This window comes from Pelobates fuscus, chromosome 3, assembly GCF_036172605.1.
Source record: "Pelobates fuscus isolate aPelFus1 chromosome 3, aPelFus1.pri, whole genome shotgun sequence".
Lineage (NCBI taxonomy): Eukaryota > Metazoa > Chordata > Amphibia > Anura > Pelobatidae > Pelobates > Pelobates fuscus.
The window spans coordinates 14465139-14492936 of NC_086319.1; positions in this window are offsets into that span (position 1 = coordinate 14465139).

Consider the following 27798-nt stretch of genomic DNA (forward strand, 5'->3'; position numbering starts at 1 on the left):
TAGTTTCTCTATAAAGTACTGAGGGGGTAGTTTCTCTATAAAGTGCTGAGGGGGCAGTTTCTTTATAAAGTACTGAGGGGGTAGTTTCTTTATAAAGTACTGAGGGGGCAGTTTCTTTATAAAGTGCTGAGGGGGCAGTTTCTCTATAAACTACTGAGGGGTAGTTTCTCTATAAAGCACTGAGGGGGCAGTTTCTCTATGAAGTACTGAGGGGCAGTTTCTCTATAAAGTAATGAGGGGGCAGTTTCTCTATAAAGTACTGAGGGGGTAGTTTCTTTATAAAGTGCTGAGGGGTTAGTTTCTTGATAAAGTAATGAGGGGGTAGTTTTTCTATAAAGTACTGAGGGGGTAGTTTCTCTATAAAGTGCCGAGGGGGCAGTTTCTTTATAAAGTACTGAGGGGGTAGTTTCTTTATAAAGTGCTGAGGGGGCAGTTTCTCTATAAATTACTGAGGGGGCAGCTTCTTTATAAAGTGCTGAGGGGACAGTTTCTCTATAAACTACTGAGGGGTAGTTTCTCTATAAAGTACTGAGGGGCAGTTTCTCTATAAAGTGTTGAGGGGGCAGATTCTCTATAAAGTAATGAGAGGGCAAGTTCTCTATAAAGTACTGAGGGGGCAAGTTCTCTATAAAGTACTGAGGGGGCAGTTTCTCTATAAAGTAATGAGAGGGCAAGTTCTCTATAAAGTACTGAGGGGGTAGTTTCTTTATAAAGTGCTGAGGGGGTAGTTTCTTTATAAAGTACTGAGGGGGTAGTTTTTCTATAAAGTACTGAGGGGGTAGTTTCTCTATAAAGTGCCGAGGGGGCAGTTTCTTTATAAAGTACTGAGGGGGTAGTTTCTTTATAAAGTACTGAGGGGGCAGTTTCTCTATAAATTACTGAGGGGGCAGCTTCTTTATAAAGTGCTGAGGGGGCAGTTTCTCTATAAACTACTGAGGGGTAGTTTCTCTATAAAGTACTGAGGGGGCAGTTTCTCTATGAAGTACTGAGGGCGTAGTTTCTCTATAAACTACTGAGGGGGTAGTTTCTCTATAAAGTACTGAGGGGGTAGTTTCGCTATGAAGTACTGAGGGGGTAGTTTCTCTATAAATTACTGAGGGGGTAGTTTCTCTATAAAGTGCAGAGGGGGCAGTTTCTCTATAAAGTACTGATGGGTAGTTTCTCTATAAAGTACTGAGGGGGCAGTTTCTCTATGAAGTACTGAGGGCGTAGTTTCTCTATAAACTACTGAGGGGGTAGTTTCTCTATAAAGTACTGAGGGGGTAGTTTCTCTATTAAGTACTGAGGGGGTAGTTTCTCTACAAATTACTGAGGGGGTAGTTTCTCTATAAAGTGCAGAGGGGGCAGTTTCTCTATAAAGTACTGAGGGGGTAGTTTCTCTATAAAGTGCTGAGGGGGAAAATTCTTTATAGAGTACTGAGGGGGTAGTTTCTCTATAAAGTACTGAGGGGGTAGTTTCTCTATAAAGTGCTGAGGGGGCAGTTTCTTTATAAAGTACTGAGGAGGTAGTTTCTTTATAAAGTACTGAGGGGGCAGTTTCTTTATAAAGTGCTGAGGGGGCAGTTTCTCTATAAACTACTGAGGGGTAGTTTCTCTATAAAGTACTGAGGGGGCAGTTTCTCTATAAAGCACTGAGGGGGCAGTTTCTTTATAAAGTGCTGAGGGGGCAGTTTCTCTATAAAGTACTGAGGGGGCAGTTTCTCTATAAAGTACTGAGGGGGTAGTTTCTCTATAAAGTACTGAGGGGACAGTTTCTCTATGAAGCCCTGAGGGGGGTAGTTTCTCTATAAAGTACTGAGGGGGCAGTTTCTCTATAAAGTACTGAGGGGGTAGTTTCTCTATAAAGTGCTGAGGGGGTAGTGTCTTTATAACGTACTGAGGGGTTAGTTTTTCTATAAAGTACTTAGGGGGTAGTTTCTCTATAAAGTGCCGAGGGGGCAGTTTCTTTATAAAGTACTGAGGGGGTAGTTTCTTTATAAAGTACTGAGGGGGCAGTTTCTCTATAAATTACTGAGGGGGCAGCTTCTTTATAAACTGCTGAGGGGGCAGTTTCTCTATAAACTACTGAGGGGGTAGTTTCTTTATAAAGTGCTGAGGGGGCAGTTTCTCTATAAACTACTGAGGGGTAGTTTCTCTATAAAGTACTGAGGGGCAGTTTCTCTATAAAGTGTTGAGGGGGCAGATTCTCTATAAAGTAATGAGAGGGCAAGTTCTCTATAAAGTACTGAGGGGGCAAGTTCTCTATAAAGTACTGAGGGGGCAGTTTCTCTATAAAGTAATGAGAGGGCAAGTTCTCTATAAAGTGATGAGGGGGCAGTTTCTCTATAAACTACTGAGGGGTAGTTTCTCTATAAAGTACTGAGGGGGCAGTTTCTCTATGAAGTACTGAGGGCGTAGTTTCTCTATAAACTACTGAGGGGGTAGTTTCTCTATAAAGTACTGAGGGGGTAGTTTCGCTATGAAGTACTGAGGGGGTAGTTTCTCTATAAATTACTGAGGGGGTAGTTTCTCTATAAAGTGCAGAGGGGGCAGTTTCTCTATAAAGTACTGATGGGTAGTTTCTCCATAAAGTACTGAGGGGGCAGTTTCTCTATGAAGTACTGAGGGCGTAGTTTCTCTATAAACTACTGAGGGGGTAGTTTCTCTATAAAGTACTGAGGGGGTAGTTTCTCTATGAAGTACTGAGGGGGTAGTTTCTCTACAAATTACTGAGGGGGTAGTTTCTCTATAAAGTGCAGAGGGGGCAGTTTCTCTATAAAGTACTGAGGGGGTAGTTTCTCTATAAAGTGCTGAGGGGGAAAATTCTTTATAGAGTACTGAGGGGGTAGTTTCTCTATAAAGTACTGAGGGGGTAGTTTCTCTATAAAGTGCTGAGGGGGCAGTTTCTTTATAAAGTACTGAGGAGGTAGTTTCTTTATAAAGTACTGAGGGGGCAGTTTCTTTATAAAGTGCTGAGGGGGCAGTTTCTCTATAAACTACTGAGGGGTAGTTTCTCTATAAAGTACTGAGGGGGCAGTTTCTCTATAAAGCACTGAGGGGGCAGTTTCTTTATAAAGTGCTGAGGGGGCAGTTTCTCTATAAAGTACTGAGGGGGCAGTTTCTCTATAAAGTACTGAGGGGGTAGTTTCTCTATAAAGTACTGAGGGGACAGTTTCTCTATGAAGCCCTGAGGGGGGTAGTTTCTCTATAAAGTACTGAGGGGGCAGTTTCTCTATAAAGTACTGAGGGGGTAGTTTCTCTATAAAGTGCTGAGGGGGTAGTGTCTTTATAAAGTACTGAGGGGGTAGTTTTTCTATAAAGTACTGAGGGGGTAGTTTCTCTATAAAGTGCCGAGGGGGCAGTTTCTTTATAAAGTACTGAGGGGGTAGTTTCTTTATAAAGTACTGAGGGGGCAGTTTCTCTATAAATTACTGAGGGGGCAGCTTCTTTATAAACTGCTGAGGGGGCAGTTTCTCTATAAACTACTGAGGGGGTAGTTTCTTTATAAAGTGCTGAGGGGGCAGTTTCTCTATAAACTACTGAGGGGTAGTTTCTCTATAAAGTACTGAGGGGCAGTTTCTCTATAAAGTGTTGAGGGGGCAGATTCTCTATAAAGTAATGAGAGGGCAAGTTCTCTATAAAGTACTGAGGGGGCAAGTTCTCTATAAAGTACTGAGGGGGCAGTTTCTCTATAAAGTAATGAGAGGGCAAGTTCTCTATAAAGTACTGAGGGGGCAAGTTCTCTATAAAGTACTGAGGGGGCAGTTTCTCTATAAAGTACTGAGGGGCAATTTCTTTATGAAGTGCTGAGGGGACAGTTTCTCTATAAAGTACTGAGGGGGCAGTTTCTCTATAAAGCACTGAGGGGGCAGTTTCTTTATAAAGTGCTTAGGGGGCAGTTTCTCTATTAAGTACTGAGGGGTAGTTTCTCTATAAAGTACTGAGGGGGCAGGTTCTCTATGAAGTACTGAGGGCGTAGTTTCTCTATAAACTACTGAGGGGGTAGATTCTCTAAAAAGTACTGAGGGGGTAGTTTCTCTATGAAGTACTGAGGGGGTAGTTTCTCTATAAATTACTGAGGGGGTAGTTTCTCTATAAAGTGCAGAGGGGGCAGTTTCTCTATAAAGTACTGAGGGGTAGTTTCTCTATAAAGTACTGAGGGGGCAGTTTCTCTATGAAGTACTGAGGGCGTAGTTTCTCTATAAACTACTGAGGGGGTAGTTTCTCTATAAAGTACTGAGGGGTAGTTTCTCTATGAAGTACTGAGGGGATAGTTTCTCTATAAATTACTGAGGGGGTAGTTTCTCTATAAAGTGCAGAGGGGGCAGTTTCTCTATAAAGTACTGAGGGGGTAGTTTCTCTATAAAGTGCTGAGGGGGTAGTTTCTTTATAGAGTACTGAGGGGGTAGTTTCTCTATAAAGTACTGAGGGGGTAGTTTCTCTATAAAGTGCTGAGGGGGCAGTTTCTCTATAAAGTGCAGAGGGGGCAGTTTCTCTATAAAGTACTGAGGGGGTAGTTTCTCTATAAAGTGCTGAGGGGGTAGTTTCTTTATAGAGTACTGAGGGGGTAGTTTCTCTATAAAGTACTGAGGGGGCAGTTTCTCTATAAACTACTGAGGGGTAGTTTCTCTATAAAGCACTGAGGGGGCAGTTTCTCTATGAAGTACTGAGGGGCAGTTTCTCTATAAAGTAATGAGGGGGCAGTTTCTCTATAAAGTACTGAGGGGGTAGTTTCTTTATAAAGTGCTGAGGGGTTAGTTTCTTGATAAAGTAATGAGGGGGTAGTTTTTCTATAAAGTACTGAGGGGGTAGTTTCTCTATAAAGTGCCGAGGGGGCAGTTTCTTTATAAAGTACTGAGGGGGTAGTTTCTTTATAAAGTGCTGAGGGGGCAGTTTCTCTATAAATTACTGAGGGGGCAGCTTCTTTATAAAGTGCTGAGGGGGCAGTTTCTCTATAAACTACTGAGGGGTAGTTTCTCTATAAAGTACTGAGGGGCAGTTTCTCTATAAAGTGTTGAGGGGGCAGATTCTCTATAAAGTAATGAGAGGGCAAGTTCTCTATAAAGTACTGAGGGGGCAAGTTCTCTATAAAGTACTGAGGGGGCAGTTTCTCTATAAAGTAATGAGAGGGCAAGTTCTCTATAAAGTACTGAGGGGGTAGTTTCTTTATAAAGTGCTGAGGGGGTAGTTTCTTTATAAAGTACTGAGGGGGTAGTTTTTCTATAAAGTACTGAGGGGGTAGTTTCTCTATAAAGTGCCGAGGGGGCAGTTTCTTTATAAAGTACTGAGGGGGTAGTTTCTTTATAAAGTACTGAGGGGGCAGTTTCTCTATAAATTACTGAGGGGGCAGCTTCTTTATAAAGTGCTGAGGGGGCAGTTTCTCTATAAACTACTGAGGGGTAGTTTCTCTATAAAGTACTGAGGGGGCAGTTTCTCTATGAAGTACTGAGGGCGTAGTTTCTCTATAAACTACTGAGGGGGTAGTTTCTCTATAAAGTACTGAGGGGGTAGTTTCGCTATGAAGTACTGAGGGGGTAGTTTCTCTATAAATTACTGAGGGGGTAGTTTCTCTATAAAGTGCAGAGGGGGCAGTTTCTCTATAAAGTACTGATGGGTAGTTTCTCTATAAAGTACTGAGGGGGCAGTTTCTCTATGAAGTACTGAGGGCGTAGTTTCTCTATAAACTACTGAGGGGGTAGTTTCTCTATAAAGTACTGAGGGGGTAGTTTCTCTATTAAGTACTGAGGGGGTAGTTTCTCTACAAATTACTGAGGGGGTAGTTTCTCTATAAAGTGCAGAGGGGGCAGTTTCTCTATAAAGTACTGAGGGGGTAGTTTCTCTATAAAGTGCTGAGGGGGAAAATTCTTTATAGAGTACTGAGGGGGTAGTTTCTCTATAAAGTACTGAGGGGGTAGTTTCTCTATAAAGTGCTGAGGGGGCAGTTTCTTTATAAAGTACTGAGGAGGTAGTTTCTTTATAAAGTACTGAGGGGGCAGTTTCTTTATAAAGTGCTGAGGGGGCAGTTTCTCTATAAACTACTGAGGGGTAGTTTCTCTATAAAGTACTGAGGGGGCAGTTTCTCTATAAAGCACTGAGGGGGCAGTTTCTTTATAAAGTGCTGAGGGGGCAGTTTCTCTATAAAGTACTGAGGGGGTAGTTTTTCTATAAAGTACTGAGGGGGTAGTTTCTCTATAAAGTGCCGAGGGGGCAGTTTCTTTATAAAGTACTGAGGGGGGTAGTTTCTCTATAAAGTACTGAGGGGGCAGTTTCTCTATAAAGTACTGAGGGGGTAGTTTCTCTATAAAGTGCTGAGGGGGTAGTGTCTTTATAAAGTACTGAGGGGGTAGTTTTTCTATAAAGTACTGAGGGGGTAGTTTCTCTATAAAGTGCCGAGGGGGCAGTTTCTTTATAAAGTACTGAGGGGGTAGTTTCTTTATAAAGTACTGAGGGGGCAGTTTCTCTATAAATTACTGAGGGGGCAGCTTCTTTATAAACTGCTGAGGGGGCAGTTTCTCTTTAAACTACTGAGGGGGTAGTTTCTTTATAAAGTGCTGAGGGGGCAGTTTCTCTATAAACTACTGAGGGGTAGTTTCTCTATAAAGTACTGAGGGGCAGTTTCTCTATAAAGTGTTGAGGGGGCAGATTCTCTATAAAGTAATGAGAGGGCAAGTTCTCTATAAAGTACTGAGGGGGCAAGTTCTCTATAAAGTACTGAGGGGGCAGTTTCTCTATAAAGTAATGAGAGGGCAAGTTCTCTATAAAGTGCTGAGGGGGCAGTTTCTCTATAAACTACTGAGGGGTAGTTTCTCTATAAAGTACTGAGGGGGCAGTTTCTCTATGAAGTACTGAGGGCGTAGTTTCTCTATAAACTACTGAGGGGGTAGTTTCTCTATAAAGTACTGAGGGGGTAGTTTCGCTATGAAGTACTGAGGGGGTAGTTTCTCTATAAATTACTGAGGGGGTAGTTTCTCTATAAAGTGCAGAGGGGGCAGTTTCTCTATAAAGTACTGATGGGTAGTTTCTCCATAAAGTACTGAGGGGGCAGTTTCTCTATGAAGTACTGAGGGCGTAGTTTCTCTATAAACTACTGAGGGGGTAGTTTCTCTATAAAGTACTGAGGGGGTAGTTTCTCTATGAAGTACTGAGGGGGTAGTTTCTCTACAAATTACTGAGGGGGTAGTTTCTCTATAAAGTGCAGAGGGGGCAGTTTCTCTATAAAGTACTGAGGGGGTAGTTTCTCTATAAAGTGCTGAGGGGGAAAATTCTTTATAGAGTACTGAGGGGGTAGTTTCTCTATAAAGTACTGAGGGGGTAGTTTCTCTATAAAGTGCTGAGGGGGCAGTTTCTTTATAAAGTACTGAGGAGGTAGTTTCTTTATAAAGTACTGAGGGGGCAGTTTCTTTATAAAGTGCTGAGGGGGCAGTTTCTCTATAAACTACTGAGGGGTAGTTTCTCTATAAAGTACTGAGGGGGCAGTTTCTCTATAAAGCACTGAGGGGGCAGTTTCTTTATAAAGTGCTGAGGGGGCAGTTTCTCTATAAAGTACTGAGGGGGCAGTTTCTCTATAAAGTACTGAGGGGGTAGTTTCTCTATAAAGTACTGAGGGGACAGTTTCTCTATGAAGCCCTGAGGGGGGTAGTTTCTCTATAAAGTACTGAGGGGGCAGTTTCTCTATAAAGTACTGAGGGGGTAGTTTCTCTATAAAGTGCTGAGGGGGTAGTGTCTTTATAAAGTACTGAGGGGGTAGTTTTTCTATAAAGTACTGAGGGGGTAGTTTCTCTATAAAGTGCCGAGGGGGCAGTTTCTTTATAAAGTACTGAGGGGGTAGTTTCTTTATAAAGTACTGAGGGGGCAGTTTCTCTATAAATTACTGAGGGGGCAGCTTCTTTATAAACTGCTGAGGGGGCAGTTTCTCTATAAACTACTGAGGGGGTAGTTTCTTTATAAAGTGCTGAGGGGGCAGTTTCTCTATAAACTACTGAGGGGTAGTTTCTCTATAAAGTACTGAGGGGCAGTTTCTCTATAAAGTGTTGAGGGGGCAGATTCTCTATAAAGTAATGAGAGGGCAAGTTCTCTATAAAGTACTGAGGGGGCAAGTTCTCTATAAAGTACTGAGGGGGCAGTTTCTCTATAAAGTAATGAGAGGGCAAGTTCTCTATAAAGTACTGAGGGGGCAAGTTCTCTATAAAGTACTGAGGGGGCAGTTTCTCTATAAAGTACTGAGGGGCAATTTCTTTATGAAGTGCTGAGGGGACAGTTTCTCTATAAAGTACTGAGGGGGCAGTTTCTCTATAAAGCACTGAGGGGGCAGTTTCTTTATAAAGTGCTTAGGGGGCAGTTTCTCTATTAAGTACTGAGGGGTAGTTTCTCTATAAAGTACTGAGGGGGCAGGTTCTCTATGAAGTACTGAGGGCGTAGTTTCTCTATAAACTACTGAGGGGGTAGATTCTCTAAAAAGTACTGAGGGGGTAGTTTCTCTATGAAGTACTGAGGGGGTAGTTTCTCTATAAATTACTGAGGGGGTAGTTTCTCTATAAAGTGCAGAGGGGGCAGTTTCTCTATAAAGTACTGAGGGGTAGTTTCTCTATAAAGTACTGAGGGGGCAGTTTCTCTATGAAGTACTGAGGGCGTAGTTTCTCTATAAACTACTGAGGGGGTAGTTTCTCTATAAAGTACTGAGTGGTAGTTTCTCTATGAAGTACTGAGGGGGTAGTTTCTCTATAAATTACTGAGGGGGTAGTTTCTCTATAAAGTGCAGAGGGGGCAGTTTCTCTATAAAGTACTGAGGGGGTAGTTTCTCTATAAAGTGCTGAGGGGGTAGTTTCTTTATAGAGTACTGAGGGGGTAGTTTCTCTATAAAGTACTGAGGGGGTAGTTTCTCTATAAAGTGCTGAGGGGGCAGTTTCTTTATAAAGTACTGAGGGGGTAGTTTCTTTATAAAGTACTGAGGGGGCAGTTTCTTTATAAAGTGCTGAGGGGGCAGTTTCTCTATAAACTACTGAGGGGTAGTTTCTCTATAAAGCACTGAGGGGGCAGTTTCTCTATGAAGTACTGAGGGGCAGTTTCTCTATAAAGTAATGAGGGGGCAGTTTCTCTATAAAGTACTGAGGGGGTAGTTTCTTTATAAAGTGCTGAGGGGTTAGTTTCTTGATAAAGTAATGAGGGGGTAGTTTTTCTATAAAGTACTGAGGGGGTAGTTTCTCTATAAAGTGCCGAGGGGGCAGTTTCTTTATAAAGTACTGAGGGGGTAGTTTCTTTATAAAGTGCTGAGGGGGCAGTTTCTCTATAAACTACTGAGGGGTAGTTTCTCTATAAAGTACTGAGGGGCAGTTTCTCTATAAAGTGTTGAGGGGGCAGATTCTCTATAAAGTAATGAGAGGGCAAGTTCTCTATAAAGTACTGAGGGGGCAAGTTCTCTATAAAGTACTGAGGGGGCAGTTTCTCTATAAAGTAATGAGAGGGCAAGTTCTCTATAAAGTACTGAGGGGGTAGTTTCTTTATAAAGTGCTGAGGGGGTAGTTTCTTTATAAAGTACTGAGGGGGTAGTTTTTCTATAAAGTACTGAGGGGGTAGTTTCTCTATAAAGTGCCGAGGGGGCAGTTTCTTTATAAAGTACTGAGGGGGTAGTTTCTTTATAAAGTACTGAGGGGGCAGTTTCTCTATAAATTACTGAGGGGGCAGCTTCTTTATAAAGTGCTGAGGGGGCAGTTTCTCTATAAACTACTGAGGGGTAGTTTCTCTATAAAGTACTGAGGGGCAGTTTCTCTATAAAGTGTTGAGGGGGCAGATTCTCCATAAAGTAATGAGAGGGCAAGTTCTCTATAAAGTACTGAGGGGGCAAGTTCTCTATAAAGTACTGAGGGGGCAGTTTCTCTATAAAGTAATGAGAGGGCAAGTTCTCTATAAAGTACTGAGGGGGCAAGTTCTCTATAAAGTACTGAGGTGGCAGTTTCTCTATAAAGTACTGAGGGGCAGTTTCTTTATAAAGTGCTGAGGGGACAGTTTCTCTATAAAGTACTGAGGGGGCAGTTTCTCTATAAAGCACTGAGGGGGCAGTTTCTTTATAAAGTGCTGAGGGGGCAGTTTCTCTATTAAGTACTGAGGGGTAGTTTCTCTATAAAGTACTGAGGGGGCAGTTTCTCTATGAAGTACTGAGGGCGTAGTTTCTCTATAAACTACTGAGGGGGTAGTTTCTCTATAAAGTACTGAGGGGGTAGTTTCTCTATGAAGTACTGAGGGGGTAGTTTCTCTATAAATTACTGAGGGGGTAGTTTCTCTATAAAGTGCAGAGGGGGCAGTTCCTCTATAAAGTACTGAGGGGGCAGTTTCTCTATAAAGTACTGAGGGGACAGTTTCTCGATGAAGTACTGAGGGGGTAGTTTCTCTATAAATTACTGAGGGGGCAGTTTCTTTGTAAAGTGCTGAGGGGGCAGTTTCTCTATGAAGTACTGAGGGGGCAGTTTCTCTATAAAGTAATGAGGGGTAGTTTCTCTATAAAGTGCTGAGGGGGCAGTTTCTCTATAAAGTACTGAGGGGCAGTTTCTCTATCAAGTACTGAGGGGCAGTTTCTCTATGAAGTACTGAGGGGGTAGTTTCTCTATAAATTACTGAGGGGGCAGTTTCTCTATGAAGTACTGAGGGGGCAGTTTCTCTATAAAGTACTGAGGGGGCAGTTTCTCCATAAAGTACTGAGGGGGCAGTTTCTCTATAAATTACTGAGGGGGTAGTTTCTCTATAAAGTGCTGAGGGGGCAGTTTCTCTATAAAGTACTGAGGGGGCAGTTTCTCTATAAAGTACTGAGGGGGCAGTTTCTCTATAAAGTACTGAGGGGCAGTTTCTCTATAAAGTACTGAGGGGGTAGTTTCTCTATAAATTACTGAGGGGGTAGTTTCTCTATAAAGTGCTGAGGGGGCAGTTTCTCTATAAAGTACTGAGGGGGTAGTTTTTCTTTAAAGTACTGAGGGGGCAGTTTCTCTATAATGTTCTGAGGGGGTAGTTTCTCTATAAAGTACTGAGGGGGCGGTTTCTCTATAATGTTCTGAGGGGGTAGTTTCTCTATAACGTACTGAGGGGGTAGTTTCTCTATGAAGTAATTGTAGGGTGGACTCTCTGCTCTGGGGGAGTCTCTCTATAATGGTGGATATCTCTATTATGGTGGGATCTCTCTATAATGGGGGGGTCTCTATTTTGCGGGTCTCTCTATAATGGGGGGATCTCTCTATAATGGTGGGATCTCTCTATAATGGTGGGGTCTCTCTATTTTGGGGGTCTCTCTATTATGGTGGGATCTCTCTATAATGGGGGGGTGTATCTCTATTTTGGGGGTCTCTCTATAATAGGGGGTTATCTCCATAATGGTGGGATCTCTCTATAATGGTGGGATCTCTCTATAATGGTGCGGTCTCTCTATTTTGGGGGTCTCTCTATTATGATGATATCTCCTCACCCGGTGTCCATCCATGCTCTCACAAGTTTTGAGGAGATCCCATCATTGATCTAAAGTAACCACGCCCCTGTATCCAGTAACCACGCCCCTGTATCCAGTAAACCGCCCAGGGCTCCTATATCCAGTAATCACGCCCCTGTGTCCAGTAAACCGCCCATAGCTCTGGTGACCACGCCCCTGTGTCCAGTAAACTGCCCATGGTTCCTGTAACCACGCCCCTGTGTCCAGTAAACCGCCCATGGCTCCGGTGACCACGCGCCTGTGGCCAGTAAACCGCCCATGGCTACGGTGACCACGCCCCTGTATCCAGTAACCTTGCCCCTGTGTCCAGTAAACCGCCCATGGCTCCGTTGACCACGCCCCTGTATCCAGTAAACCGCCCATGACTCCGGTGAAGGTGCCCCTATTTCCACTAAACCTGCCTAAGGCTCCTGTAACCACGCCCCTGTGTCCAGTAAACCCGTCCAGGGCTCCTGTAACCACGCCCCTGTGTCCAGTAAACCCACCTAAGGCTTCTGTAACCACGCCCCTGTGTCCAGTAAACCCGCCCAGGGCTCCAGTAACCACGCCCCTGTGTCCAGTAAACCGCCCATAGTTCTGGTGACCACGCCCCTGTGTCCAGTAAACCACCCATGACTCCGGTGACCACGCCCCTGTGTCCAGTAAACCACCCATGGCTCCGGTGACCATGCCCCTTTGTCCAGTAAACCACCCATGACTCCGGTGACCACGCCCCTGGGATTTCTTGTCATGGAGCAGAGTTTGAAACTGGGGGTCTCACCCTGTCTACATACAGAGACTACACCCACCACAGCAATAATAGTATAATATATGAATATAATATTTACTGAACCTCTGCCCCAGCTATATCTGCTATAAGGATTATAACGGCTGCTTTGCTGTGACTTTAGTAAAATTAAACATTTATTTTCCGTCCTGACATATTCTAATGATTAAATAGTACTGAGGGGGTAGATTCTCTATAACGTACTGAGGGGGTAGTTTCTCTATAAAGTACTGAGGGGGCAGTTTCTCTATAAAGTGCTGAGGGGGCAGTTTCTCTATAACGAACTGAGGGGGTAGTTTCTCTATAAAGTGCTTAGGGGGCAGTTTCTCTATAAAGTACTGAGGGGTAGTTTCTCTATAATGTACTGAGGGGGTAGTTTCTCTATAAAGTACTGAGGGGCAGTTTCTTTATAAAGTGCTGAGGGGACAGTTTCTCTATAAAGTACTGAGGGGGCAATTTCTCTATAAAGCAGTGAGGGGGCAATTTCTTTATAAAGTGCTGAGGGGGCAGTTTCTCTTTAAAGTACTGAGAAAGCAGTTTCTCTATGAAGTACTGAGGGCGTAGTTTCTCTATAAACTACTGAGGGGGTAGTTTCTCTATAAAGTACTGAGGGGGCAGTTTCTCTATAAACTACTGTGGGTGTAGTTTCTCTATCAAGTGCTCAGGGGGTAGTTTCTCTATAAAGTGCCGAGGGGGCAGTTTCTCCATAAACTACTGACGGGGTAGTTTCTCTATAAAGTACTGAGAGGGTAGTTTCTCTATACAGTACTGAGAGGGCATGTTCTCTATAACGTACTGAGGGGACAGTTTCTCCATAATGTACTAAGGGGGTAGTCTCTTTATAAAGAACTCTGGGGTAGTTTCCCTATAAAGTACTGAGGGGTAGTTGCTCTTTAAAGTACTGAAGGGGCAGTTTCTCTATAAAGTGCTGAGATGGTAGTTTATCTTTGAAGTACTGAGGGGTAGTTTCTCTGAGGGAGCAGTTTCTCTATAAAGTACTGAGGGGGCAGTTTCTCTATAAAGTACTGAGAGGGCAGTTTCTCCATTAAGTACTGAGGGTGTAGTTTCTCTATAAAGTGCTGAGGGGGTAGATTCTCTATGAAGTACTGAGGGGGCAGTTTCTCCATAAAGTACTGAGGGGGCAGTTTCTCTATAAAGTACTGAGGGGGTAGTTTCTCTATAAAGTGCTGAGGGGGCGGTTTCTCTATAAACTACTAAGGCGGTAGTTTCTCTAAAAAGTACTGAGGGGGTAGTTTCTCTATAAAGTACTGATGGGGTAGTTTCTCCATAAACTACTTAGGGGGTAGTTTCTCTATAAAGTACTGAGAGGGTAGTTTCTCCATAAACTACTGAGGGGATAGTTTCTCTATATAGTACTGAGGGGTCAGTTGCTCCATAAACTACTGAGGGGGTAGGTTCTCTATAAAGTGCTGAGGGGGCAGTTTCTCAATAAACTTCTGAGGGGGTAGTTTCTGTCTAAAGAACTGAGGGGGCAGTTTCTCTATAAAGTGATGAGGGGGCAGTTTCTCCATAAAGTACTGAGGGGGTAGTTTCTCTATAAAGTGCTGAGGGGGTAGTTTCTCTATAATGTACTGAGGGGGTAGTTTCTCTATAAAGTACTGAGGTGGCAGTTTCTCCATAAAGTACTGAGGGGGTTGTTCCTCTATAAAGTACTGAGGGGGTAGTTTCTCTATAAAGTACTGAGTGGGCAGTTTCTCTTTAAAATACTGAGGGGTAGTTTCTATATCATGTACTGAGGGGGTAGTTTCTCTATAACGTACTGAGGGGTAGTTTCTCTATGAAATACTGAAGGGGTAGTTTCTCTATCATGTACTGAGGGTTGTAGTTTCTCAATAAAGTATTGAGAGGGCAGTTGATATAGTATTGAGGGGGCAGTTTCTTTATAAAGTACTGAGGGGTAGTTTATCTATAATGTACTGAGGGGTCAGTTTCTCCATAAAGTACTGAGGGGTAGTTTCTCTATAAAGTTCTTAGGGGTAGTTTCTCAATAAAGTACAGAGGGGGTAGTTTCTCCATAAAGTACTGAGGGGGTTGTTCCTCTATAAAGTACTGAGGGGGTAGTTTCTCTATAAAGTACTGAGTGGGCAGTTTCTCTATAAAGTACTGAGGGGTAGTTTCTCTATCATGTACTGAGGGGGTAGTTTCTCTATAACGTACTGAGGGGTAGTTTCTCTATGAAGTACTGAGGGGGTAGTTGATATAGTATTGAGGGGGCAGTTTCTTTATAAAGTACTGAGGGGGTAGTTTATCTATAATGTACTGAGGGGGCAGTTTCTCCATAAAGTACTGAGGGGTAGTTTCTCTATAAAGTACTTAGGGGTAGTATCTCAATAAAGTACAGAGGGGGTAGTTTCTCCATAAAGTACAGAGGGGGTAGTTTCTCCATAAAGTACTGAGGGGTAGTTTCTCTATAAAGTACTTAGGGGTAGTATCTCAATAAAGTACAGAGGGGGTAGTTTCTCCATAAAGTACGGAGGGGGCAGTTTCTCTATGAAGTACTGAGGGGGCAGTTTCTCCATAAAGTACTGAGGGGGTAGTTTCTCTATAAATCACTGAGGGATAGTTTCTCTATAAAGTACCGAGGGGGCAGTTTCTCTATAAATCACTGAGGGGGTAGTTTCTCTTTGAAGTACTGAGGGGTAGTTTCTCTTTAAAGTACTGAGGGAGCAGTTTCTCTATAAAGTACTGAGAGGGTATTTCCTCTATAATGTACCGAGGGGGCAGTTTCTCTATGAAGTACTGCGGGGGCAGTTTTTCTATAAAGTACTGAGGGGGCAGTTTCTCTATAAAGTAATGAGGGGGCAGTTTCTCTATAAAGTAATGAGGGGGCAAGTTCTCTATAAAGTACTGAGAGGGTAGTTTCTCTATAAAGTACTGAAGGGGTAGTTTCTCTATCAAGTGCTGAGGGGGCAGTTTCTCCATAAAGTACTGAGGGGGTTGTTCCTCTACAAAGTACTGAGTGGGTAGTTTCTCTGTAAAGTACTGAGGCGGTTGTTCCTCTATAAAGTACTGAGGGGGTAGTTTCTCTATAAAGTACTGAGGGGGCAGTTTCTCCATAAAGTACGGAGGGGGTAGTTTCTCTATAAAGTACTGAGGGGGAGGTTTCTCTATAAAGTACTGAGGGGGTAGTTTCTCTATAAAGTACTTAGGGGGCAGTTTCTCCATAAACTACTGAGGGGGAAGTTTCTCTATAAAGTACTGAGGGGCAGTTTCTCTATAAAGTACTGAGGGAGCAGCTTCTCTATAAAGTGCTGAGGGGTAGTTTCTCTAAAAAGTACTGAGCGGGCAGTTTCTCTATAAAGTACTGTTGGGGTAGTTTCTCCATAAACTACTTAGGGGGTAGTTTCTCTATAAAGTACTGAGAGGGTAGTTTCTCTATAAAGTACTGTTGGGGTAGTTTCTCCATAACGTACTGAGGGGACAGTTTCTCCATAAAGTACTAAGGGGGTAGTTTCTCTATAAAGCACTCTGGGGTAGTTTCCCTATAAAGTACTGAGGGGTAGTTGCTCTATAAAGTACCGAGGGGGCACTTTCTCTATAAAGTACTGAGGTGGTAGTTTCTCTTTGAAGTACTGAGGGGTAGTTTCTCTGAGGGAGCAGTTTCTCTTTAAAGTACTGAGGGGGCAGTTTCTCTATAAAGTACTGAGAGGTCATGTTCTCTATAAAGTACTGAGGGGGCGGTTTCTCTATAAAGTACTGAGGGGTCAGTTTCTCCATAAAGTACTGAAGGGGTAGTTTCTCTATAAAGTGCTGAGGGGGTAGTTTCTCTATAAAGTACTGAGGGGGCAGTTTCTCCATAAAGTACTGAGGAGGCAGTTTCTCTATAAATTACTGAGGGGGTAGTTTCTCTATAAAGTGCTGATTGGGCGGTTTCTCTATAAAGTACTGAAGGGTTATTTTCTCCATAAACTACTGAGGGGATAGTTTCTCTATATAGTACTAAGGGGGCAGTTTCTCCATAAACTACTGAGGGGATAGTTTCTCTATATAGTACTAAGGGGGCAGTTTCTCCATAAACTACTGAGGGGGTAGTTTCTCTATAAAGTACTTAGGGGGCATTTTCTCCATAAACTACTAAGGCGGTAATTTCTCTAAAAGGTACTGAGGGGGTAGTTTCTCTAGAAAGTACTGATGGGGTAGTTTCTCCATAAACTACTTAGGGGGTAGTTTCTCTATAAAGTACTGAGAGGGTAGTTTCTCTATAAAGTACTGAGAGGGCATGTTCTCTATAACGTACTGAGAGGACAGTTTCTCCATAAAGTACTAAGGGGGTAGTTTCTCTATAAAGCACTCTGGGGTAGTTTCCCTATAAAGTACTGAGGGGCAGTTGCTCTATAAAGTACTGAAGGGGCAGTTTCTCTATAAAGTACTGAGGTGGTAGTTTCTCTTTGAAGTACTGAGGGGTAGTTTCTCTGAGGGAGCAGTTTCTCTATGAAGTACTGAGGGGGCAGTTTCTCTATAAAGTACTGAGAGGGCATGTTCTCTATAAAGTACTGAGGGGGTAGTTTCTCTATAAAGTACTGAGGGGGCAGTTTCTCCATAAAGTACTGAGGGGGTAGTTTCTCTATAAAGTGCCGAGGGGGTAGTTTCTCTATAAAGTACTGAGGGGGCAGTTTGTCCATAAATTACTGAGGAGGCAGTTTCTCTATAAATTACTGAGGGGGTAGTTTCTCTATAAAGTGCTGAGGGGGTAGTTTCTCCATAAACTACTGAGGGGATAGTTTCTCTATAAAGTACTGAGGGGGTAGTTTCTCCATAAACTACTGAGGGGGTAGTTTCTCTATAAAGTGCTGAGGGGGCGGTTTCTCTATAAAGTACTGAGGGTGTAGTTTCTCCATTAACTACTGAGGGGATAGTTTCTCTATATAGTACTGAGGGGGCAGTTTCTCCATAAACTACTGAGGGGGTAATTTCTCTCTAAAGATCTGAGGGGGCAGTTTCTCTATAAAGTCCTGAGGGGGCTGTTTCTCCATAAAGTACTGAGGGGGTAGTTTCTCTATAAAGTGCTGAGGGGGTAGTTTCTCTATAATGTACAAAAGGGGTAGTTTCTCTATAAAGTACTGAGGTGGCAGTTTCTCCATAAAGTACTGAGGGGGTTGTTTCTCTATAAAGTACTGAGGGGGCAGTTTCTCCATAAACTATTAAGGCGGTAGTTTCTCTAAAAAGTACTGAGGGGGTAGTTTCTCTAGAAAGTACTGATGGGGTAGTTTCTCCATAAACTACTTAGGGGGTAGTTTCTCTATAAAGTACTGAGAGGGTAGTTTCTCTATAAAGTACTGAGAGGGCATGTTCTCTATAACGTACTGAGAGGACAGTTTCTCCATAAAGTACTAAGGGGGTAATTTCTCCATAAACTACTGAGGGGATAGTTTCTCCATATAGTACTAAGGGGGCAGTTTCTCCATAAACTACTGAGGGGTAGTTTCTCTATAAAGTACTGAGGGGGTAGTTTCTCCATAAACTACTGAGGGGGTAGTTTCTCTATAAAGTGCTGAGGGGGCGGTTTCTCTATAAAGTACTGAGGGGGTAGTTTCTCCATTAACTACTGAGGGGATAGTTTCTCTATATAGTACTGAGGGGGCAGTTTCTCCATAAACTACTGAGGGGGTAGTTTCTCTCTAAAGATCTGAGGGGGCAGTTTCTCTATAAAGTCCTGAGGGGCCAGTTTCTCCATAAAGTACTGAGGGGGTAGTTTCTCTATAAAGTACTGAGGTGGCAGTTTCTCCATAAAGTACTGAGGGGGTTGTTCCTCTATAAAGTACTGAGGGGGTAGTTTCTCTATAAAGTACTGAGTGGGCAGTTTCTCTATAAAGTACTGAGGGGTTGTTTCTCTATCATGTACTGAGGGGGTAGTTTCTCTATAACGTACTGAGGGGTGGTTTCTCTATAAAGTACTGAGGGGGTAGTTTCTCTATAAAGTACTGAGGGGGCAGTTTCTCCATAAAGTACTGAGGGGTAGTTTCTCTATAAAGTACTTAGGGGTAGTTTCTCAATAAAGTACAGAGGGGGTAGTTTCTCCATAAAGTACTGAAGGGGTAGTTTCTCTATAAAGTAGTGAGGGGGCAGTTTCTCTTAAAAGTACCGAGGGGGTAATTTCTCTATAAGGTAGTGAGGGGGCAGTTTTTTTTTATAAAGTACTGAGGGGGCAGTTTCTCTATGAAGTACTGAGGGGGCAGTTTCTCCATAAAGTACTGAAGGGGTAGTTTCTCTATAAAGCAGTGAGGGATAGTTTCTCTTTAAAGTACTGAGGTGGCAGTTTCTCCATAAAGTACTGAGGGGGTAGTTTCTCTATAAAGCACTGAGGGATAGTTTCTCTATAAAGTACTGAGGGGGAGGTTTCTCTATAAAGTACTGAGGGGCTAGTTTCTCTTTGAAGTACTGAGGGTTAGTTTCTCTATAAAGTACTGAGGGGGCAGTTTCTCTATGAAGTACTGAGGGGGCAGTTTCTCCATAAAGCACTGAGGGGTAGAGATGTTCCCAACAGTTCGCTGGCGAATAGTTCCTGGCGAACATAGCTTGTTCGCGTTTGCTACTGGCGGCGAACATATGCGATGTTCGGTCCGCCCCCTATTCATCATCATTGAGTAAACTTTGACCCTGTACCTCACAGTCAGCAGACACATTCCAGCCAATCAGCAGCAGACCCTCCCTCCCAGACCCTCCCACTTTCTGGACAGAATCCATTTTAGATTCATTCGGAAGCTGCATTCTTTTTTTTTTTTGTATTCTTTTTTTTTTTAGACAGAAGTGTGTTATCTTTGAGCATGCTAGGCTGAACGTGCATATATCATGGCTAGTTGCACTGAGGGTATGAGTATATATCAGTACATTGTTGTGAAATATGGCTGTCATGTTTAGGGTGTAGCTTGCACGTTATCAACTGTGTATTTATATCAGCAGCTCCATTACTAGTTATAAATCAAGTGTGAGTCGCCCCATGAGATGAGACTAGTGAATAACATAATACATGAACGGTTAAGGTACCGTATATACTCAAGTATAAGCCGACCCGGATATAAGCCGAGGCCCCTAATTTTACCCCAAAAAACTGGGAAAACTTATTGACTCGAGTATAAGACTAGGGTGGGAAATGCAGCAGCTACTGGTAAATTTCTAAATAAAATTAGATCCTAAAAAAAATATATTAACCCCTTAAGGACGGAGCCAAATGTACAAGTTGTGATCAAAACAAAACGTAAACAAACCACAGAATTTGGCTCTATGTCTGTTCAACTATAATTTACCTCTTTCATACTAAGTGCACCCACACTTATTATATATCGTTTTGTTCAGGGGAAACAGGGCTTTCATTCCATATCAAACATTCATATATAGAACTCCACTTTATATGAATAAAATCTAAAAAAGTTTGAAAAATTAAGAAATTTTGATATTTTTCAATTTCTGCATGTCAATTTAACTGTTAATGTCACAATACTGTTTGGTTTTACTGCAATAAAACATACATATTTGTATTCAGAAATGTCTCATGAGTAAAACAGTAACCCCCATGTATAGGTTTTATGGTGTTTTGGAAAGTTACAGGGTCAAATATATGTCTTGTCTATTTATTTATTTTTTACATAGAAGTTTCACAGATTGGTTTGCTGGCCCTAGGTTGCCTTTGAGACCGTATGGCAGCCAAGAAATGTAAGTTACCCCATCATGGCATACCATTTGAAAAAGTAGACATCCCAGGGTATTCAAAATGGGGTATGCCCAGTCTTTTGTAGTAGCCACTTGGGCATAAACGCTAGCCAAAGTTAGTGTTATTTTTTTTTTTTTTCATTTTTCAAATAAAAACTGTACTTTTACTGAGAATATTATTGTCAGTATATAGTTTACTGCCCTGAAACACTCCTAGTTCTTTTCAGGGATGTCTCACGAGCGCCATGGTACCCCCCATGTATAGGTTTTATGTTTTTTTTTTAAGTTACAGGGTCATATATACGGCTTATCCATTTATGCTTTTTCACAATGGAATTTGTCAGATTAGTTTGCTGTGTCTAGGCTGCCTTTGAGGCCGTATGGCAGCCAAGAAATGAAAATTACCCCTTAATGGCATACCATTTGAAAAAGTAGACATCCCAGGGTATTCAAAATTGGGTATGGCCAGTCTTTTGTAGTAGCCATTTGGGCACAAATGCTAGCCAAAGTTAGTGTTCTGGTTTTTTTTTTGCATTTTTCACAAATAAACTGTACTTTTACTGATAATATTAACGTCAGTATATAGTTTACTGCCCTGAAACACTCCCAGTTCAGTTCAGTGATGTCTCACGAGCGCCAAGGTACCCCCCATGTATAGGTTTTATGTATTTTTTTAAAGTTACAGGGTCATATATACGGCTTATCCATTTATGCTTTTTCACAATGGAATTTGTCAGATTAGTTTGCTGTGTCTAGGCTGCCTTTGAGGCCGTATGGCAGCCAAGAAATGAAAATTACCCCTTAATGGCATACCATTTGAAAAAGTAGACATCCCAGGGTATTCAAAATTGGGTATGGCCAGTCTTTTGTAGTAGCCATTTGGGCACAAATGCTAGCCAAAGTTAGTGTTCTGTTTTTTTTTTTGCGTTTTTCACAAATAAACTGTACTTTTACTGATAATATTAACGTCAGTATATAGTTTACTGCCCTGAAACACTCCCAGTTCAGTTCAGTGATGTCTCACGAGCGCCAAGGTACCCCCCATGTATAGGTTTTATGTATTTTTTTAAAGTTACAGGGTCATATATACGGCTTATCCATTTATGCTTTTTCACAATGGAATTTGTCAGATTAGTTTGCTGTGTCTAGGCTGCCTTTGAGGCTGTATGGCAGCCAAGAAATGAAAATTACCCATTAATGGCATACCATTTGAAAAAGTAGACATCCCAGGGTATTCAAAATTGGGTATGGACAGTCTTTTGTAGTAGCCATTTGGGCACAAATGCTAGCCAAAGTTAGTGTTCCGTTTTTTTTTTTGCGTTTTTCACATAAAAACTGTACTTTTACTGATAATATCAACGTCAGTATGTAGTTTACTGCCCCGAAACACTCTCAGTTCTGTTCAGTGATGTCTCACGAGCGCCAAGGTACCCCCCATGTATCGGTTGTATGTTTTTTTTTTTAAGTTACAGGGTCATATATACGGCTTATCCATTTATGCTTTTTCACAATGGAATTTGTCAGATTAGTTTGCTGTGTCTAGGCTGCCTTTGAGGCTGTATGGCAGCCAAGAAATGAAAATTACCCCTTAATGGCATACCATTTGAAAAAGTAGACATCCCAGGGTATTCAAAATTGGGTATGGACAGTCTTTTGTAGTAGCCATTTGGGCACAAATGCTAGCCAAAGTTAGTGTTCCGGTTTTTTTTTTTGCGTTTTTCACATAAAAACTGTACTTTTACTGATAATATTAACGCCAGTATGTAGTTTACTGCCCCGAAACACTCTCAGTTCTGTTCAGTGATGTCTCACGAGCGCCAAGGTACCCCCCATGTATAGGTTGTATGTTTTTTTTTTAAGTTACAGGGTCATATATACGGCTTATCCATTTATGCTTTTTCACAATGGAATTTGTCAGATTAGTTTGCTGTGTCTAGGCTGCCTTTGAGGCTGTATGGCAGCCAAGAAATGAAAATTACCCCTTAATGGCATACCATTTGAAAAAGTAGACATCCCAGGGTATTCAAAATTGGGTATGGACAGTCTTTTGTAGTAGCCATTTGGGCACAAATGCTAGCCAAAGTTAGTGTTCCGGTTTTTTTTTTGCGTTTTTCACATAAAAACTGTACTTTTACTGATAATATTAACGTCAGTATGTAGTTTACTGCCCTGAAACACTCTCAGTTCTGTTCAGTGATGTCTCACGAGCGCCAAGGTACCCCCCATGTATAGGTTGTATGTTTTTTTTTAAAGTTACAGGGTCATATATACGGCTTATCCATTTATGCTTTTTCACAATGGAATTTGTCAGATTAGTTTGCTGTGTCTAGGCTGCCTTTGAGGCCGTATGGCAGCCAAGAAATGAAAATTACCCCTTAATGGCATACCATTTGAAAAAGTAGACATCCCAGGGTATTCAAAATTGGGTATGGACAGTCTTTTGTAGTAGCCATTTGGGCACAAATGCTAGCCAAAGTTAGTGTTCTGTTTTTTTTTTTGCGTTTTTCACATAAAAACTGTACTTTTACTGATAATATTAACGTCAGTATGTAGTTTACTGCCCTGAAACACTCCTATTTCTGTTCAGTGATGTCTCACGAGCGCCATGGTACCCCCCATGTATAGGTTTTATGGGGTTTTGGAAAGTTACAGGGTCAAATATACACTTGTCCATTTTTGGTTTTACACATTGAAAATTGGCAAAGCGATTTTCTGGGCCTATCTTGCCTTTGAGAGAGCATGGCAGCCTGGGTAATAACATTTCCACTATTATGGCATACCATTTTCAAAAGTAGGCAACCCAGAGTATTTCAAATGGTGCATTTTATGATGTTTGGTCGAACCACTTTATCAGAAATGAAGGCCCCACATAGCGGTAATAGTTTTATTTGTGCTTTTTTGCACACTTGAACTCACTTTTCACAGGACATTTCTTATTCCTGGTATGAGTTATTGCAACAAAGCCTCACTATTTTCTTTTAACATTGTCTCCTGAATATAACAGTACCCCCATGTACCGGATTTTCTGTTTTTTGGGGGGAAGTCACAGGGACAAATATATTAGATGTCCATTTCAAAGTTGGAAATTTGACAAGGTGATTTCCTGGGCCTATTTCGCCTTTGAGAGAGCATGGCAGCCTGGGTAATAACATTTCCACTATTATGGCATACCGTTTTCAAAAGTAGGCAACCCAGAGTATTTCAAATGGTGCATTTTATGATGTTTGGTCGAACCACTTTATCAGAAATGAAGGCCCCACATAGCGGTAATAGTTTTATTTGTGCTTTTTTCCACACATGAACTCACTTTTCACAGGACATTTCTTATTCCTGGTATGAGTTATTGCAACAAAGCCTCACTATTTTCTTTTAACATTGTCTCCTGAATATAACAGTACCCCCATGTACCGGATTTTCTGTTTTTGGGGGGGAAGTCACAGGGACAAATATATTAGATGTCCATTTCAAAGTTGGAAATTTGACAAGGTGATTTCCTGGGCCTATTTCGCCTTTGAGAGAGCATGGCAGCCTGGGTAATAACATTTCCACTATTATGGCATACCATTTTCAAAAGTAGGCAACCCAGAGTATTTCAAATGGTGCATTTTATGATGTTTGGTCGAACCACTTTATCAGAAATGAAGGCCCCACATAGCGGTAATAGTTTTATTTGTGCTTTTTTCCACACATGAACTCACTTTTCACAGGACATTTCTTATTCCTGGTATGAGTTATTGCAACAAAGCCTCACTATTTTCTTTTAACATTGTCTCCTGAATGTAACAGTACCCCCATGTACCGGATTTTCTGTTTTTTGGGGGGAAGTCACAGGGACAAATATATTAGATGTCCATTTCAAAGTTGGAAATTTGACAAGGTGATTTCCTGGGCCTATTTCGCCTTTGAGAGAGCATGGCAGCCTGGGTAATAACATTTCCACTATTATGGCATACCGTTTTCAAAAGTAGGCAACCCAGAGTATTTCAAATGGTGCATTTTATGATGTTTGGTCGAACCACTTTATCAGAAATGAAGGCCCCACATAGCGGTAATAGTTTTATTTGTGCTTTTTTCCACACATGAACTCACTTTTCACAGGACATTTCTTATTCCTGGTATGAGTTATTGCAACAAAGCCTCACTATTTTCTTTTAACATTGTCTCCTGAATGTAACAGTACCCCCATATACCGGATTTTCTGTTTTTTGGGGGGGAAGTCACAGGGACAAATAAATTAGATGTCCATTTCAAAGTTGGATATTTGACAAAGTGATTTGATGTGGCTATTTAGAGAGCATGGCAGCCTGGGTAATAACATTTCCACCGTTATGGCATACCATTTTCAAAAGTAGGCAACCCAGAGTACAACAAATGGCAGACCTTGAGATGTTTGGTCTAGCCATTTTAACAGAAATGATAGGCCCATGTAGCAATATCTACTTTTATTTTTGTCTTTTTAATCACATAAATTGCATTTTCACTAGAAATGTCATCATCCTGGTATTAGTTAGTGCACTAAAACCTCAGTATTTTGATTTAACACTATCTTCTGAATATAACGGTACCCCCACGTATCATTATTTCAGATTCTTTCCGATAAGTACAGGGCAAAATATATTAGATGCCCTTTTAGCTTGTAAGTTTGACAACGTGATTTGCTGGGCCTATGTGGCTATTTAGAGAGCATGGCAGCCTGGGTAAATACATTTCCACCGTTATGGCATACCATTTTCAAAAGTAGGCAACCCAGAGTACAACAAATGGCAGACCTTGAGATGTTTGGTCTAGCCATTTTAACAGAAATGATAGGCCGATGCAGCAATTTCTACTTTTATTTTTGTCTTTTTAATCACATAAATTGCATTTTCACTAGGAATGTCATCATCCTGGTATTAGTTAGTGCACTAAAACCTCAGTATTTTGATTTAACACTGTCTTCTGAATATAACGATACCTACATGTACAATGTTTCCAGGTTTTTAGTATATCACAGGAATAGTACAGTACCCCCATATACACTTTGATCTGAAGGCAGAGAGAGGCAGATAGATCTTTGACTCAGATACTGTAGCATTAACCCTGTGATTAGTTTTTTTGCTTTTTTTGTGAACGCACATTTCAAGTACTACAAATATAGTATTTTGAGTTGTTTGGTGTAGCCACTTTAGAATGGCTAGCATAAACAGGGACAGGCCAAGGTCAGGGGAATCCAGAAATCAGAGTAGTCGGTAAAACAAGCCAATGGGTCGGTACAGGCAGCTAACGAAGCATAGTCAGGACAAGCCGAGGTCAGGGAATCCAGGGAAATCAAGCAAACAAACTGCCAAAGTACCATACAGAGTGATTTAGTAGTTCAGCTCTGTATGGTAGACTTTGAAACAGTCTGTTATGCAGAGGGCGGGTAGGGATGGACAGGAGGGACAATAATAACTGGAGTCCTTTCGGACTCCTCTTTTCCAGCAAACACGGCATTTTCGTTGGGGTGACCTTTTACAGGGTGTGGGGGGGATTCGGGAAGGGAAATGTTTGCTGGTAAGTCGTTGGACATCTTCTGATTCCAAAGGAGGGTTAGGATTTGGGGTCTGGGCAAATATAATTTGGGACAAAATTTGGACCATAAACTCTAGAAATGGGCATGGTCTACCTATGGCTTCCTTTTTATAAAGCACATAGGCATTGAAAATTGCAATCTGGGTTATGTAGACTGCAATTTTCTTGTACCAGGTCCTACTCTTCCGGTTCACCAGATAGGGCTGTATGCACTGATCAGCCAAGTCTACTCCCCCCATAAACTTGCTGTAATCCACAATGCACTTCGGCTTCTCCAGCTGCTCAGTTCCACCTCTCACAGACACTGGCACTGAAGTTTCGTCGTGCATTGTAGACAACATGTACACATCTTTCCTATCGGTGAAGCGAAGGGCAAGCAACTCATCCTGGCGGAGCGCTGAAAGGGAGCCTCTACTGCGTCTACCTCGTGCCAGGGTTTGGGGGAAACCTCTACGATTCTTACGCACTGTGCCACAGGCTACGGTCTCAAAGCAAAATAGAGTTTTAAATAACTCTATTCTTGTGTAATAGTTGTCGACCCATAGCCTGTATCCCTTATTTAACAAGGGAAGGATTAGGTCCCATACTATCTTGCCACATGTACCCACAGAATCAGGGCATCCTGGTGGGTCAAGATGGCTATCCTTCCCCTGATAAATACGAAACGCCCATGTATATCCAGATTTTGATTCACACAATTTATAAAATTTTACACCGTATCGGGACCGTTTAGAAGGGATATACTGTTTAAAAAGTAATCTGCCCTTAAATTTCATTAAGGACTCATCTATACAAATATTTTTTTCGGGGACATAATTTTGGGAGAATTTGTCTGACAGGAGTTCAATTAGGGGCCGAATTTTGTACAGCCTGTCAAACGATGGGTCGTTTCTTGGGGGGCACAGTGTGTTGTCGTTAAAGTGGAGGAAACGCAGCAGCTGCTCATAGCGATCCCTCTTCATAACCCCAGGGAAAAGAGGGGTCGCCAGGATGGGGTGCTTGTACCAGTAGGACCTGATACTCGGCTTTTTGACAATGCCCATAACTAGAGTTAGGGCCCAAAATTTGCGCATTTCTGCGAGATCCGTGGGGTGCCACATATTACGCCGATTGTAATGTGACCCCGGATTCGCAGTCAGATATTGGTTGGCAAATAAATTGGTTTGCTCAACCAATAACTGAAATACGTCCTCTGACATAAACAAATCAAAATATTTTAGGGGCTCCCAAGCATCCACCATAACCGTGATGCCAGGGGTCGCCGTAAATGGGGGAATATCTGGGGCCGTCAGGTTTGGGGGCACCCAGTCTCCATCTGGCATTGGGCTTGCTGAGCGTCCTCTTGGTGGTGGTGGTGGGGCACCATCACTAGAGGAGTCAGTCATAGCCTCAATGTCAGAGGCAGTGATAGTGTCACTATCTTGCAGAGTGTCACTATCACTGCCTGCCAGAATGGCGTACGCCTCCTCAGCCGAGTAGCGACGTGCCATTCTAGGGGGGGCTACTCAATAATTAATAAAAAAAATCTAAGGGGGAAATTACTAAACTCCTACCTGCCTAACACCCTACTACCCACCCTCAGAAACCCACAAAAAATAAAATAAATGTACTGATCGCAGTTTAGGCTGCTGCGACCAGTACAGAAAGGGTTAATTTTTATTTTATTTTTTGTTTTTTTAATAAAAATAACCCCCCCAAAAAAAGTCAGCCTGATCAGAGAGCCCTCTGATCACAGTGATCACTGGTAAAATACTGTACAGTAGCGATACTGTACAGTACAGTGATCACGGCAGCGGGGAAAGGGTTAAGGGAGATTTGGGGTGCTGCGGCTGACAAAGGGTCAAAAAAAAATGTCAAAAATTTTTTTGACCCTAAAAAAAATTAATTAATAATAGTACAAATGTACTAAAATCCCTAAACAGGCTGATCACAGTGTTAAATGCTGTGATCAGCACTGGAAGGGTTAAAAAAATGTTTTTTTTTAACTTTTTCTCTCTTTTTTTGACAATTTTCTCTCCACAGGGCTCTACAGGAACGATCTCTCTGCCTCTCTCTCTCAGATCGAAGTGAGGTGAGGAGAGGGGCAGAGACAATGTGTCAGCCAGTGATTTAAAATCATTGGCTGACACATTGTAACAGTGATCGCAGTGACTGGCTGTCACTGCGATCACAAACTGCAGATCACCACGGATTGGCCACAGGGGACCTGCCTGGGTTGCCAGGCAGGTCCCCCAACAGTGATCTGCAGTTTGGGAGGGATCAGGGACCTGTGGGAGGGCTAAAACGCCGCGGCGTGCTATGCCGCCGTGAAGGCGTTTAAGCCCATTAACGCCGGGACGGCATAGCACGCCGTAACGGCGCGAACGGG